The sequence below is a fragment of the Pseudonaja textilis genome, chromosome 1, assembly GCF_049901715.1.
Source record: "Pseudonaja textilis isolate UNSWEBS1 chromosome 1, rPseTex1.2, whole genome shotgun sequence".
Taxonomy (NCBI): Eukaryota; Metazoa; Chordata; class Lepidosauria; order Squamata; family Elapidae; genus Pseudonaja; species Pseudonaja textilis.
In genome coordinates this window covers 194,849,433-194,866,837 of record NC_141990.1, presented here as the reverse complement: position 1 = coordinate 194,866,837, position 17,405 = coordinate 194,849,433, and the positions used below count along the sequence as shown (strand labels likewise).

The 17,405-nt window shown below is 40.7% G+C and overlaps 1 protein-coding gene across 3 annotated transcripts in view; it reads left to right on the top strand.

Annotated features, from left to right (window-relative positions):
• The window catches only part of TANC1 (tetratricopeptide repeat, ankyrin repeat and coiled-coil containing 1), a 161,146-nt gene that overhangs the window by 64,028 nt on the left and 79,713 nt on the right, over positions 1-17,405 (top strand). The window lies entirely within an intron of this gene.

The following is a 17,405-nucleotide window of genomic DNA, read 5'->3' as shown; positions in this document are numbered from 1 at the left end:
TAAAAGATTTCTCACTCTTGAAATAGATTGTAATGAGTGATTGTTCGTTTCTTGAGGACTGTATGGGACTAGAGGGAATATCCTTTTAGCTGATCAATCCTAGAGTAATGGAAAGATGAACATGGATGTTCTTTGGAAAGTAAGAGAAGAGAAATGAATCTTTTTGCAGGTGCATCTTCAGTCGTTGAACAAGGCTAATCTCCTTTGTCAAGAGATGAAAGATATGCAACTTTTTAATGGGCCTTGGTCCTTAGGATGATGCTGATCAGTGACCCTTAGTCTTCTGGCAAGATGTATTTTCTTTCAGTCCTGATTTCTTCCAGGAAAACAGAAATGTAATTAACAGAGTTTGAAGGGATCTTAGAGGACTTCTAGTCTAACTCCCTGCTCAAATAGGAGATCCTTTTCCATTTCAAGTGGACAAGTGGCTGTCCAGTCTCTTCCTAAAAGCCTCCAGTGACAGGGCACACGCAACTTCTGACGCAAGGCATTCCACTGGTTAATTGTTCTCACCGTTAGGAAATTTATCCTTAGTCCTAGGTTGCTTCTCTCCTTGATTAGTTTCCATCCACTGTTTTTTATCTTGCATTTTGGTACTTTGAAAATAGGTTGATCCTCCCCACCCCCAATTTTTGTGGAAGCACAATTTTTGGGAGGGTTTTGAGAAAGTCTTGAGGTTAAAAGAGTGATGAGATACTGGATTTAATAGTAACTCTAAAAGTATTCCTTATGCAGGTGTGAGTGCTAATATATTGTACTTACAAGGTAAAGTTAAATACTTGAACGCAATTCCCCTTTAGAAAATAACTGCAATAACTTAGCTCTTAAAAAAAGGAAAGGAGTGCCTGTTTATTTCTTTCACCAGGATTATGTGTTTTTCATATGATTTACTTGATAAAGAATTCAGCCAGCTTCCTGAGAAAGTCCATCAAAAAAAGAAGGGATACTTAAGTTTTAGGCTTGAACGGTATGCACCATGAGGCAGTTGCGATGTTTCGATAAAATATATTTCATTTTGATTGGAGACATACCTCAGTGAGACTTGAGGCTTTGTGCTACCTACATTCTTATCCTCTGAATACATTGTTAATGTGTGATTTATGGGCTTCTGGTATATATGATTAATATGTTGGAGACTAAGAGGATCTGGATTCAAATAATTGAGTTCCTTTTATTAGCCTAAATTTTAGAACTTTTTTCTCAGTCTAAATTTTATAGGTATTAGCGCACTATATTTTGTGAATTCTAGATGTGCAGGCCTCATAAATGCAGCGTACCATAAAATATTCAGGAGAAGCCATAAACTGATATCAGAATCCTTTTCCTCAATCTCTGCAAGCTTCAGATAAGTTATAACAAAATAATAAAAATGTATCTTGGATGATGCAACTTGTAATATTTACTATATATTTATTTATTCCTGAAGCTATTTAAGACTAAATTAGATGTCATTTCTCCTTCAGCTGGTGAAAAATATTGTGAGAATAGTGGTGTACAAACCACAGCTATTTGGCTAAGGCTGGTGTTCATTTCTAAGCACAAATCATTTTGTCATAGATTTCCATCTTAGCTGTATAGTGAAATTAGAGATTTTTAGCCAAATGTCCTATGAGCAAGCGGTCTCTTCAGTTTGCTTGTAAAATATAAACTTTCCTAAACAAAGAACTTAAGCCAAGAGTAGGCAACTTTTTTTGACTTTTATCTTCCTTCAATGCCTGCCCAGTGATATCATGACATAATTGAAATGGATGAGGCTAGTTAGCTAGCAACTATATTTTAGAACGAAATTGACGAGCGCATCCTTCATTTCCTCTTCTGATGGATAGAACTGGATCACATATAACAGGGTTCCCAGCCCCTGGGCTGCAACTCTTTAGGGACCGGGCTTCAGAAGTGGTGGACGAGCGTGTACGCCAGTGGTGGGATTCAAATGTTTTTACTAACAGTTCTGTGGGCATGTCTTGGTGGGCTTGAGAGGGGGAGGATACTGTAAAATCTCCTGTCAGAGGTGGCATTTCCCGGTTCTCTGAACTACTCAAAATTTCTGCTACTGGTTCTCCAGAACTGGTTAGAACCTGCTGAATACCACCTCTGGTGCACGCGCATGTGTCTGTGAAGCTGCTTTTGTGAAAGTGGTACGTATGAAACCATTCCCTCCTCATTGCCACTGCACCTTTTCCATCGGTCTGCCAAGCCAGAAAGGTTGTGGACCGCTGACATATAAGACTACAGCATCCCCATACTAAAAGGCCCTTTCTTTGCTAAGTTAGTGGCATGTGTACCGCAAAATGCTGCCTTTCCGTGCTGCTACACAATGTGAGAAAATCCAAACCACATTGAAAAGGCTTCTGTCATTTATCTGCCCCCACCCAATCTTAATAAGTCATCTTGCAACATAAAGAAAACATATTAGAAAAACTTTGCTGTAAACATAGCAAAGAAAATAATTTCTTGTTTGAAAAAATAACCTTTTAGTATGTTCTTTGCTGCTTGATAACGTACTAAAAGGTTATTTTTTCAAACAAGAAATTATTTTCTGGCTCACTAGTGAATCTTTGTTCTGGTTGGACCGTCTGGAATAGTTTGCAGTACAGGATGAAACTCTATGGCAAGATTTAACTCTCATCACCCCCAACCAGCGTGGCGAGTAGCAAAATTGTGATCTAAAACAGCTGGAGGGAATAAGCAGCCGGAAATCTGTAGTTTGATTTAATTGTATTTTTTTTTAAAGTCAGACTCTTGCGCAAAAATAATTATATCAAACAGTCTTTAGTTTGTCTCTTGTTAATTTGTTTTCCTTCACCTCCTTTGAATATAGAGTTACTCTCCATCAGAGCCATTTCAGAACTGAGTGTAGTTGGTTGCTGAAAGGGGCAGGAATCATGACTGTTCTCTTATGATCCACAGCAGAAGTTTTATTCTGAAGCCTCCAGGGCAAAACTTCATTCTCTTACGGTTGCTTTTTTCAATAAGAATGGTTTTAAACTACTACATTTTTACTGGTGAGTATGTAGGAAAAGTAGGCATTAGTAATAATGGGGTCTTGCAAAGAGAAGCAGCTATGGGAATTGTTGGAAGAACATTTTAATAAGAAATGTGTGGGTACTCTTGATCGTGAGGGAAGTTGTAGTTCAAAGTACAACTACATCTGTTATATTGTTGCTACTATAGCTAAGACTAAATATGCATTTGTTATTGTTAATGAGACACAGATTAAAATGCCCGTAAAGTCCTTCAGATTTCCCTCCCCCCAAACAACAGGATACAGCTAGGCTAAAGAGTAAAAATCTTGTAAGCAAAACTTATATTGTCAGGCGGAGTAAGAAGAGAAGGAATGGTTTGTAAAAGTGTCAGGGAAAGATTTACAATGTGACATTTGTCTGTAGTTTCATATCTCTGTTTGGCATCAGCCAAATTCTAGGCCTTTAAGATCCTGAAATAGGTAGATTAATGCGCTAAGTCCATCTTCGCTCCTGGAAACTCACTTCAAACCAGTTTCTCAGTCCAACCTTTCTCACAGGTTTGTTGTTGTGGGGATAAAACATTGAAAGATCTCCCTGCAATAATAATAATTTATCACATTTATATGCTGCCTGATTCTCAGTGACTCTGGGTGGTTTACAAATTGCTAAAAATATTTTTTTTTTAAAAAGGATAATACTAGAAACAAAAGCAAAGAACCAAGATGGCTGACAAAACCGAGAAGAAGAACAAGGAAAAGGAAATAAAAGGACATCAGTTGTGCTTACCAAAGACTTGGGCAAAGAGTCAGGTCTTCAGAACCTTTTTAAACAACACCAGGGTGGAGACCATTCATATCTCAGAAAAACTTCTTTTCAGAGGTCAGACACTCCTTGGATTCCCAAAAGATGGTATTGTTTAATCAATGGAACCCAGAGTATGCCACCTCTGCTAGATCGAGTCAGCTGGACAGATAACAACGGGAGACAGGCAGTTCCTTAAATAACTAGGGCCTATGCCATGTAGGGCTTTATAGGCAGACCAGCACCTTGATTGCACCTGTTTGTTAACCCTCCTATGTAAAACGGCTGCATGAACTAATCCTACTTTATTGTAAGGCTACATTAACAGAATCTTACAAGTCTGAAAGCACTAACTTCCCACCCACCACTTTTAACTCCTCAACCTATTAGGATATTCCTACGTTCTTTCTCTGACTGTTAAGCCATTTAGAGCTCCTGTGTCTCTTGTCTGATTGTTTCCTAGGTGCTATCTCTTCCCCTTGTTCCCCAAAACCATCCATACATTCCATTGCAGTGGAAACCAGTGCAGTTTGCAAAGCAGAGATTGTTACATGGGCATTCTAATGCATGCCCATTTCTACCTGCACCGCTGAATTGTGGACCAGCTGAAGCTTCTGGGTTTTGGGTTGATGTTTAAAGACAGCCCATGTATTCAATCATAAAGTGACCTGGGCCTGAGTGTGTGTGTGTGTGTGTGTGTGTGTTTGTGTGTGTGTGAAGGTCTCTTCCCAATCTAGAAAAAGGCAAAACTCACTAGATAAAGGCCTTACACACCAAGCAGGACCTGTGAATCTAAATAACCTCAAATTGCATAACACCCTGTCCCAAAAGTTGGAATATCTTCGGATTTGGGAGGTCCCATGTCACTAGGTCTTGGTAAGAGTTATTCAAAGATGGTTCTTCCCCATCTAATTCCACACAGTTTCCAGGCTGTCCACTGTGCAGGGACATAACTTATGCAATGCCTGGAACAGTGTATGGACTATGAATCGGGTTTCAATATCTATGCCAGATGACTGTAATGAGTTGGAATTTTCTTTATCTAGTAGTTGCTCAGCCAAAATATGGGAATCCTAACTGTAAATTGAACAAGTAAATATATGAAGAAGTCTGATTAAAACATATAATTTTGAATTATTGTGGAAAAACTAAAATAATAATGTGTTTGCTTCCTTTTGGCCCTTGCTAGAGTTTTCTGGTTTACTGTACCACAGTTTGCAAATCAAGAGTAAAACTGACTAACCACTATGGTTTGTAATAGATGCAACTGACTGGGAGCCCCAATTCCATTGAGATCTTGAAGTTGCTCAAAGTAGCAGAAAGGCCCAGTGGAGCAAATACATTTTGCACACAGTTTATTCACTGTAAACTGTGATTCCCCATTAACCTAGTTTACTATTTTATGCAGTTATACTAGCTGCGATATATATTGTGGATAAAGCCCATTTTTAAAGGCTCGGCATAAAATAGTATTTAAATTTTTATTGTAAAGACATTTAGGCTTGATTGCCGATGTAGAAAATAGATAAATAAAATAAACCAATCAAGATAATCAAGCAATTCTTGAAGGGTTGCATTCCAATTTTGATAACTTCAAAATTAAAACAGCCCTGAAAATGATTTATTGATTGTGTGCCACTGAGTTGTTAAAAACTTTTACTGGACTCATAGATTATCTCCAGGAGAATCTGTCTTCAATCTGTTCCTCTGGATCTTCTAATGATGCATCCATTGCTGCTGTGAATGAATTCATCTACCTTACCAATGGGCATCCTCTTTTTCTCATTCTTTCCATCTTTATCAGCATTGTGGGCTTATCCAGTGATGGTAGATGATTTTTAGACATAATGTTTCCAATATATGATAATTTGAGCCAAATTATTTGTGCCTCAAATGAAAACTCTGAATTGATTGTTTTCTTGGCTATCCATAGATAGCTAAGAGTTTAAAGAGTTTTTTAAAGAGTTCTTTAAAGAGTTTTTTCCAGTACCAAAGTTCAAAAGCATCAATACTGAGCCGTAGCAGCACATGGTTAGAATGCAGTATTGCAGGCTAATTCTGCTGACTGCCAGCAGTTCAATTCTCACCAGCTCAAGGTTGACTTGGCCTTCCATCCTTCCAAAGTCAGTAAAATGAGGATATAGATTGTTAGGGGCAATATGTTGACTCTGTAAACCGCTTTGAGAGGGCTGTAAAGCACTATGAACCGGTATATACTTCTAAGTGCTATTGCTACTTTATCTTGCTTTCTCAAAGTCCAAACCTAATACATTTCCAAAGAAACAGCAAATTCTCTATATTCAATATGCACAGAATTCTAACCTCTTTACTGAGATGTGAGTAATAAATTCAATGTTCTAATGAGACAGGAATTCCCTTCCAGAATGATAAAAAAAGATCTATGAACCAGTTTGTTTTCCTATAGAATGTTACTACTGCTATTTGCACAATGTGATTTTATACATTTGGATATAAATCCAGTTGTGTTCAATAAAGCGTATTCCTGAGCAAAATTTAAATGGATGCTTTTCCTTAATTGTATTAAATTAAACAGATTGAATCAAATAATACTGATTGCATTTCTAACACTGCAGCATCTTGTGAAAAACAACAGAAATTCTTTCACTCCACCTCCACTCCTTTTGACAGCTGGCTTAATATTATATAAATAAAGCACTATATAAAGTCCTATTGGCTGAACCAGACTTTTACCAAAGATAGTTAAAATGACCGTGCAGTTATGCTATTCTACTCCCTACTATTGCTCAAGCAAACTATAAATTATTTGAAGTCCCAAATGCAAAAGAAAAGCTGAAGTTAAAAAGGATTATTATCTAAGGTTGATAATTTAACATATTTGCTGTTATCAAGTTGTCTTTCCCTTTAAATGGTTATAAAAAGGATGCAGCTAGATAGATCCTCGATTGATGGAATGGATGTCAAATCATCATGTTCAAAAGAAGCCCCCAAGAGTGGGAAAGCAAATGAAGGATGGGAAGAGTAGCACATAGCTGTTGAAAATAACACTTTATGGATTCCAACTGCTTGGGGTTCAGGATTCTTTTCAGTACAGGTTTAGCTGCAGGATTACACTCCTGCAGTGCCAATTTGTGACCGTTGAATGTGTTACGTAATTAAAAAGCCATTATCTTCTATGGGGAGATCTCTAATTGATGCCAGAATTATAATTCCTGTGTTTCTCTCTCTTTTTTAGTGGTATGTGAACACAATTGCAAACTGAAATATTAGTTATTAGTATTTCTGTGATAGGTTTCCAAGATCTTCAATTTTCAAAATTATAAAAATCATCTTTGACATCTGGAAAGCTAAAACAGGCACACTCCGTTGATGTGCATCATATAGGCCATGTGTGACAGGCTTTTAATTTTCTGGCATAAAAGGTTCAGATCTGTTCATTGTAAATGTGGAGCTTTCCTTGGAATCTTTTCAAGTTGCAATCTGATTTTTAGCACAATTTCCTCAACAGAAGATTTGTTTAAACAATATTAAATATATGGATCTGTTTATGATTTATTGAATCCTATTCCAGTTTTCTGTTGTTGATTATTATAAAAAGTTTAATATGGTAACATTTCTACAGCACAGTTGGCATTTTATATAATATTACATACTCTAGGGTTTTAAAAAAAACTCTCGTTAAATTTTTAAGTATTAAAACCAGTGTTTCATTCATTATTTCAAACTGGCATAATAAACTGTACATACTTAACTATCTTTCTCTTAGAACCTATAGTGTTTTAGAATAAAAAGTAATAGAATTGGGAGAATTCTGGGGCAATAAGCAGAATTTAAATGGGGAAAAGGTGTTTCTATCATAAATAATAAGAGATAAAATAATCTAAAACCTCAGAAAAAGAAACAAGAAAGAATATATAGTATTAATAAGAGAGCCAATTCAGTCCTTTAACATATTATTAAATCTAATATGCGTGATTGGGTTCTATGCCCTCTGCAATATTGTTTTCTTTCCACCTATATAAGTAGTCCTCAATGTACAATCATTTGTTTAGTGATATTTGTTTAGTGTTTTGGTCACCACAACAGAAAAAAGATGTTGAGACTGTAGAAAGAGCGCAGAGAAGAACAACAAAGATAATTAGGGGACTGGAGGCTAAAACATATAAAGAACGGTAGCTGGAATTGGGTATGTCTAATTTGATGAAAACAGGACTTGGGGTGACATGATCACAATGTTCCAATGTCTCAGGGGCTTCCACAAAGAAGAGGTAGTCAAGATATTCTCCAAAGCACCCGAGGGCAGGAAAAGAAGCAATGGGTGGAAACTAATCAAGGGGAGAAGCAACCTAGAAGGAGAAGTTTCCTGACAGAACAATCAGTGGAATGACATGCCTCCAGAATAGCAATAGCACTTAGGCTTATATATTGCTTTATAGTGCTCTCTAAGTGGTTTACAAAGTCAGCATATTGCTCCCAACAATCTGATCCTCATTTTATCCAAGGATGGAAGGCTGAGTCACCCTTGAGCTGGTAAGATTCAAACTGCCAAATTGCAGGCAGCTGGCAGTCAGCAGAAGTAGCCTGCAGTACTGCATTCTAACCACTGCACCACCGCGGCTCAATAAGAAGTTGTGAATGCTTCAACACTGGAAGTTCTCCCATGAGTTGTTCAGAGCATCCAGTGATGGGAAGGTGCTTCAGTCCCTTCTAGGAAGGCTGGGCTTAAACTTGAGGACACTCCTCCTCCTCCACGAGACTCCTCCTTAGCGTCTCCAGTTTTAGCTCAGCCTTTCTTCAGACAGGTTGTGTTATTGTTTTCCTGGTCGGAACAGAACACTGGCGATTTAGCTGATTTAGCTGATTTATTTCTTAGGTCAGGTAAAACCATAGTTTCTGTCACTAACTATGCCCACCACCCCTGGGAACCTCCAAAAGTTTTTTTGCTCAGCCTCATAAACGGGGAGGCTTATCTTTCCAGTGTGCCCTGAGGCTAAAAGCCTCTCCTTTCAGAGACATGCTACCTTAAACTTCTAAACAAGGAAGCTTATCTCTCCCATCTCCCAGCCGGCTGAGTAAATGCTCTGTCCCTTCAAGGTTTGAAGCTTCCATTTAAAAGTGCAGCCTTTTTTCCTTTTTATTACGAGGTTTTCCCTGCAGAACTCCTCAGGACAGGGAACTAGCCCCTGCGCCTTCCTGCTGAGTGGTTTTGCTTTCAGCAGGTCGGGTGGTGATAACTGCTTTCATTTTCATTCTGCCACAAGGCAGCCAGCATTTTAAAGGCTGCATGGTTAAATTTGCTAAGTATTTGTTGCTGTCTGTGAGGAAAGTTTCCCAACAAGGTTTCCTTTCTTGGGGACCTGGGAAGGGGAAGTCCCTGCCACCAGTCCACTGGATAATAGAGGACTTGAACTGCTGGATTCCACAGGCAATAAGTGCAGCTAAACTGATCTAATTATCAGTTACAGACCTCTGTGCCCTCATATAGGTGCCGGGTATGGAGTGGAGTGTTCTGGTCTCCATATTTAATATTACAAGTACTTTATTCAAAAATTGACTTGATTGACTTAAATTCTACAAATCTTTAAGTTATTAAAATATAGATAAATAGATAACAAAGAAAAACAGAACAAGGAGACATTTGCTAAAGGCATTGGGGAACTATTCCAGGATCCCCTGCCCCTTAAGGGAGCAGGCCTCTAGGTGTTCCAGCCACCTAATTTCATAGCCTCTTTCCATTGCTATCAAAGGCATTACCATGGCCAATAGCTACAACTCCAGATCTAGACTAACTGCTAAAAATAGAGATAAGTCCACGGAGCCGAAAAACACCTCTTAACGCAGCAGAGAAGGATGCACACAGACATCATCAGGCATTAGAAAGGCAGGTGGAAAAACATACATGAGCAGGTGTACAGCCCACCTCTTCACCACTCATCATACCCTCTACCTCACAGGCCCAGAACCCTCCAACCGCCCCTCTGGATTTATCCAGAAGGAGCAGCTTATCGATACAACCTCCCCAGGAGGCTCTTTCTAACATTCCCTCCCCAAGGAGGGCCCCAGAGGCAACATTCACGCCAACTGCAGCTGGCCTCAGACAAGAGGAGGAAGTTCCGGAGGAAATCCCTGCAAATATGAGGGCGTGGATGGAGCTAGCTATCCAGAAGGGCATAGCAGCAGGCATCCAACAGGCTATTCAGGCAGGATGAACACTCTCAGCTTCGGGTTGCAGATCTCCTTCTGAACGATCTCTGGGCATCACGGATCCACATCTTCATCAGGTACTACCACCACCCCTGCAGAACTATCATTGCCCATTGTCAGAGACCCTCAGTACACACAGGATATGGGAGAACAAGGGGATCCAATGGATCAAATGGAGGAGGGGTTGGTACACACCGTTGACCAGGTATTGTCAGAGGTATCCAGGTATCCGGTAGAAAGGAGGATGTCTGACAATGAAGGCCTCTCACCTGACCTCCCCGTATTTACAGGATTATTCCGCCCACAATTATTTAAATCCCTGCTGTTTAAGGCCAAGAACACCGCATGACTGGATAATACGGGTACCCCTCCCCCACCAAATACTCCAGGGAAGCAGAGGATCTCATATTCTCTCAACCAGTCACTGAGGCAGAGGTTATCCCTGTGCCACACATGTTTTCCAATTTAGTACAAAAACAATGGGCTGCAGCAGCCTCATATCCCGCTCCCACAGGACATGATAAAAAATACTATAATTTGGCACCCGAGTTCTCTAAATTTCTAAACACTCCAGAAGTGGATGGGCCTATCATTCCGTTTGCATCTTCCTCAGCCATCCCAAGTGAAGCTGAAGAGGCTCTCAAGCCTGAGGAAAAGAGGGCGGAACTAGCCCTCTGCAGGGCACATGTCTCGGATGCATGGGTCATCAGAGCGGCCACAGCTGCCTCCTTTTTCACCAAATCATCTCTCAGATGGCTCCGCCACCTGAGGGATACCATTCCAGCCTCAAACATTAGGGCACATCAAGATGTGGCTAAATTAATCACTGCTGCAGAGTTTTCAGTAGATGCTACCTTCAGTGTAGTTACATTTTCCTCTAGGGCCATTGCTTCCCAAATTGCGGCAAGAATGTTACTTTGGCTCAGGCATTGGCAGGCAGATGTTAAGCATAACTGGCAGCTTGCCTCAGCTCCCATCTCAGAGAACAAACTATTTGGCATTGCGCTTGAACCTCTCCTAATTGAAACCAGAATCAAAAAGAAAATTCTTCCCTCTCTTTTTCATCGATCAGAGTCCAGATCACTACAGCCCTTTCGTAGGGGTTCCTTTCACCCCTTCTACCAACCCTACTATCCAAGATTTCAAAGACAGCCCAGATTCAGACAACAGACAGATAGAATTGAACCTGGGGACAGGATTGTCTCCATCCTAGGAGACAATTTTGAGGAACAGGATCTAGGCCCTTCCGCAGGTCCAAGTAACAACCACAACGAGATTCCCATTGGCGGTCACCTAAAAAGGTTTGCCGACCAATGGGACTCCTCTACCACTGACGCATGGGTCAGGAACACAGTACGATTTGGTCTGGCACTGGAGTTCAGCTCCACCCCCACCCCCAGATTTTTTTATGAAGTCCCCAATTTCCAGGGACGCAGAAAAAAGGTTTCTCATGGACACAGCCATAGCACATCTACTAGAGATCCGGGCCATACAACCTGTCCCTTCTTATCAAAAAGGTCTTGGTTTTATTCGCACCTCTTCATGGTCCCTAAAAGTTCGGGGGGATGGAGGGCAATCCTGGACTTAAAATGTCTAAACCAATATTTCATTTACTGAAAATTTAAAATGACAACTCTCCACTCCATCTTACTCAGCATCAGAAAAAACGATGTCCTTACCTCCATAGACCTCACAGAAGCTTACTTACATATCCCAATTAGGCCCTCGCATTTCAAATTCCTTCGTTTCTGTTACAACAACGTCCATTATGAATATATTGCTCTCCCATTTGGCTTAGCTTCAGCTCTCAGAACTTTTACAAAGGTCTTGGCTGCCTTGGCAGCATCACTCAGAGATAGGTCCATCCGACTTCAATGCTACTTGAATGACATTTTTATTCTGGCATCTTCCATCAATCAAGCTAATTCTAACACTCAAATTACTCTTGTAACCTTACAACAAAATGGGTTCTCAATCAGTTAGTCAAAAAATCATTTAACACCCTTTACTAGACTCATTCACCTTTGCGCCATCATTGACACCCTGCAAAGTTTTCCTCTCCCCTGACAGACAAGAAAGCATTAGAGATTTGGCTCAACAGATCAGAACTCTTAGGAAAGTACAACTATGTCTCCTTTCTAAATTGCTCGGAAAAATGATTTCTTGTTTTTCTATTATCCCTTGGGTCCGGTTCCATGCAAGAACCCTGCAGTGGTTCCTGTTGCCATACCAACGTGCCGGGAGAGACGATGGCAGGACTTGCATAAAAGTTCCATCAACCGTTCTTATGGTCTCTATGATGGTGGACATGACCCGAAATCAACAAGGGATGCCCTTTCAAGGATCCACGCAGGTCGATTGTTACAACAGGCGCCAGTCTAGTGGGATGGGGGCCCCACTTCCAATCACATACAGTACAAGGCCTTTGGACGGATTCAGAGAAGGCACACAATATCAATTGGCTAGAACTGAGAGCGGTGTACTTGGCACTTCGACAATTCCTCCCGCATCTCTATTGCAAACATGCTCATCTTAACAGACAACGTAACTACAAAGGCCCATATCAACAAACAAGGGGGCACTTATTCCAATCAACTAATGTGGGGAGCAGAAAGACTATTCCTGTAGGCCGAAATTCATCTTCTCTCTCTAAAGGGGGAGCACATATCTGGAGTAGTGAATGTACAAGCGGATTGGCCCAGCAGAGCCACATTGGACCAATTAGAGTGGCATCTGGACCCCAAGATCTTTCTGGAGGCTACTCGGAGGTTGGGCCAACCGGTAGTCAACCTATTTTCCTCCCCACTCAATGCACAGCTTCCCCGATTCATTTCTCGTTACCCATCGCAGCGGGTGGAGGACATGAACGCACTCAGATATCACTGGCCCACCAGACTGCTATGTGCCTTTCCTCCCCCCATGATTCCCAGATTGATTCAGAAGTTGCTGGAAGAAAAAACAGACCTCCTATTAGTGCCTCCTTATTGGCTAAGGTGAGCATCGTTCGCAGACCTGAAGGATCTCTCAACAGTACTACCTTGGAGGATCCCATCAGCGGTCATATTGCTGTCTCAAGGCCCAGTGCTACACCCGGACCCCCAATGGCTAAACTTAGCTGTATGGAAGTTGAATGGTGACGTCTGAGAGATGAACACCTTTCTACTCAAGTTATTCACACTATTCAGTCGGCTCGATGTCTTTCGACAAATCAAATCTATGAGGCCACCTGATCTAGCTTCTTCCATTAGTGTCAGAAGGTTCAGATCCCCATCAGTAGCGCAGTTATTAGAATTTTTACAGGAGGGCCTAAACAAAGGGTTATCACCCAATACTCTTCGGAGACAGGTGGCGGCCCTGGCTTTGGTCATATCTTGGGATGATTTTACCTCCATATCTCATCACCCTCGCATTCACAGTTTTCTGTGCGGTGCCAAGAACTTGAGGCTCCCCGTAGTGCACCGATACCCAACTTGGGACTTAAATAATTGGCCTTTACTACAGGTCCCTTCAAGCCACTAAGGACCACGATGCTTCAATTTCTAACCTACAAAGTAGTTTTCCTGATAGCAATTACATCTGCCCGAAGAATCTCCGAATTAGCTGCATTATCGGTGCGCAAAGATCTCTGCATTTTCCATTCGGATAGAGTGGTTCTCAGACCAGATCTCTCCTTCATTCCAAAAGTTAATTCGGCATTCCATAGAGCTCAAGAGCTGGTGCTCCCAAATTTTTGCTCATGTCCATCACACAGGCTCGAACACCAATGGCACCACTTGGACGTAAGAAGAGCCTTATGCATTTACATAGAGCATACGGCGCCCTCCAGAAAGACAGAAGCCCTCTTTCTGTCCTTTCAGCCTAACACCCTGGGGTGCAAGGTTTCACCCTCTACCAAAGGTAAATGGTTAAGGGCCACCATCACTAAGTCGTATGACTCTCACTCAATTCCAGTGCCCCAAGGCATTACCGCTCACTCCACCAGGAGTGCAGCCATCACAGCAGCATGGGCGACCCAAGCTACAATAGAGGAGATTTGCCGAGCTGCAACCTGGGCTTCTCCATCTCCATTTATTAGAAATTATAAAATTGACGTATTTGCTTCTGCTGAGGCTTCATTTGGTAGGTGAGTTTTGCAGCAAGTTATTTCAGAGACAGTTAGGTCTGCAACCCAGACGGAGTCCCTCCCTTAGGACAGTGCCAAGCTTTGGTATGTCCCATCACTGGATGCTCTGAACAGCCCATAAGAGAAAGGGCGTTGGTACTTACCTGATATGCCCGTTCAATGTGAGCTGAGCAGAGCATCCAGCCCCTCCCTTTTATTCCGTCTGGTAGGGGGTCTGTTCCGGCCAGGGTTATTACATAGGCTTAAGCATATAGGGTATCAATACCTCAGCTTCGCAAAACTGGGGACGCTAAGGAGGAGTCTCGTGGAGGAGGAGGAGTGTCCTCAAGTTTAAGCCCAGCCTTCCTAGAAGGGACTGAAGCACCTTCCCATCACTGGATGCTCTTCACAGCTTACAGAGAATGGGCGTATCAGGTAAGTACCAACGCCCTTTTTAAAGAAGAGATTGGACAACCATTTGTCTGAAATGGTATAGTTTACTGCCCAAGCAGCAGGTTGGAGTCCAAGACCTCCAAGGTCCCTTCCAACTCTGTTACTCTGTTGTGTTCTGTTCTGTTCTATTCCATCTTTAATGGAATTGAAAAAATTACTTATGACCATTTTTTACACTGATGACTGTAGCAGCACCACATGATTAAATTCAGATGCTTTGGCATCTAATTATGAAGATTGCAGTGAGGCATGATCAAATGATGACTTTTTGTGGCATTCTGAGAAGCAAAGGCAATGGGGAAGCCAGATTCACTTTAAAAACTGAGTTGTTAACAACTTGGGCAATACAGTTTGTAAAATGGCAAAACCCACTTAATAACTGTCTTGCTTTGCAATGGAAATTTTGGGTTTAATTGTGGTTGTAAGTTGAGGAGTTTCATTGCTTCTGAAATCGATTTCATCTAGTACTTTGTTATAAAGTCAGAACTTTAATACCTTAGAAGAATCACAGAATCAGTACCCCCAATCATCTTTGTTCTCATTTTACCAACCTTGGAAGGATGGAACGCTGAATCAACCTTGAGCTAGTATTGAACAGGATTGAGCTCCCGGCAGTGAGAGTTAGCCTGCAATACTGTATTCTAACCACTGTGCCACCACAGCTCTTAAGGCCATCTGGTGGAAGACTAGCTGCTTTCTTGTGCAGTTGGTTGGATTGTGAGAACAAAGCAGTGGACTAGATGGGCCATAAGGGCAGGACACCGTTTCTGTTCTTGTCACTGGTCTCACAAAGTAGTTTAGTAATTCAGTACTTTATTCATAAAATTGTTTTCTAGTGAACTAGTTTTAAGTATTTATAATAATATGCTACTATTGCTTATAGTGTTCTTTTAATTTGATTCATTTTGTTTCTATGAATCATCTAGAAAATATTTGTGTATCTTAATCTGAACTCTGTAGCCCTTTTACAAAAATATGTATAAAATGCTGACCAATGCCTATAATAACAGTACTACAATTTTAAAAGCTTGGGCCCATTGGATTTCTAAGCTTTAGATATTCCAAGTCTTTACTCCACAGATCATATATTAACCAATATGTTTTGGGTTTTGTATATAATTGGCTTTATTACAAATACTTAGCTTTTAAATATTCAAGTACTTCAAATGCCTCTGAAACAGCTAATGGGTTGAAGCAGGGATGTCAAACTCAATTTCATTGAGGACCACATCAAGGTTGTATTTGACCTCGGGGACTGGGGTGGGCGTGGCCAGGGTAGGTGTGACCAACCTGACATCATTTGTGACAGCAGCCCTGAGCGCCCTGCCAGCAAAAGCAAGTTCCCGAGCTCCATTTTTGGCTGCAATGGGCTCCTGCAACCCTCTGCCAGCAAACACGCAGCCCTCCCAAGCTCCGCTTTCCCTGGCAGAGGCACCACGGACCGATCTTCCGCTGTTCCCAGAACAGTCCTGTGGGCCAGATCTAAGCACACCAGAGGCCAGATCTGGCTCGTGGGCCTTGAGTTTGAAACCCCTGCCATACTGGAATGGCCTGTATTTTAATAATACATGCTTTAATTGTATAAACTGCCAAGGAACTGATTCAGGTAAATGTTATTCAAAATATAACCTCTAAAACTATCGTTTTAACTCTCAGGCACTCTGGTGGTCGACTACTTGAAGAAAATGTGCGCGTTTTTTTACTGTGGCTATATTAGACTGTACCGATGGAAAGAATTCCTCTAAATTGTTGCTTTGACTTTTGACCCAATTGCTAGTATTTCCTGGTTCTTCATTGTTGGTTTAGAGCAGATGCAAAATAACAGTTCTTTGGGATTTCTATTCCATCTGTCCTTTCTTGTCTTTTTACTGCTTCTAAAAATAAAATGCCTCTTATTCTAGGCAACTGAATATGATTTATTATCCATGAATGTACCAGTTCTATAGAATTACGTTCAATGGGAAAATAAATTAGTTAAAAAAAAAAATTGGCGCCAGAATGTTTTGTGTCAATATATGCCCGGCTGGAATGTATGGATAATATGTTTATTGAGAAAAGAGCCCTTGCATTGCTTACTGTATAAGTATAATGAAAGTGATGCAGACATCTATGCTGCCTGCTGAATATCACAGCATGTCTGTTTTATTTAAGTGAAGTATCATGGAGATCACAAAGTTCTGTTGATCTGGCTAACATGCATGCAACATTTCCATTTTTTAACATCTTCTGTAAAATTAGTTTTTGATAGAGATACAACACACATCTACGTGTTTCAGTTGAATGTCTCTTTCATGACTTCATATTTCCTCTATTCTCCTCAATACCAGGTCGTTCTCTTGGTTTATCATTTCTATTTTCCTTTTATTTTTTTAGAATTTCAGCCAGTTTCTTTTCAATATGCAGCAAAGCATCCTTTTCTAAATCATTCTGTCATTTGTTGTTCCATTTTCTGTATTGACAGTGTTGGTTATTGTAGCTACTAATTTACGGCTCCATTCTTCAAAGATCTCCTTTAATATTTCCAAAGTTATAATCTTTGATGCCAATTTGTAAGTCCCAATATGCTCATATAAGCATTTTTATTGAGTTACAGAGTATTATAAAATACAAAATACAAAAGTAAATAGAAGAGTCAATGAGGGGGGAAAGAGAAAGGGGGAAGAGAAGTGAGGAAAGATAGGGGAGGGGGAAAGAAAAGCATTGACTTTCGACTCTGTTATAGTAAAATAAGGCATTAACATCAAATCACAACTTTTTGCTTTTCCATAATAATATAAACAAGCCATTTCTATAATCTATCAGTCTAATATGCAAAACCTGAAGTCAGAGTTTCATTCTTTTCCACATCGAGCATGAAGTTCAGAAGTGGTCTCCATGTGGAAACAAAAGTACTTATGTTCTTT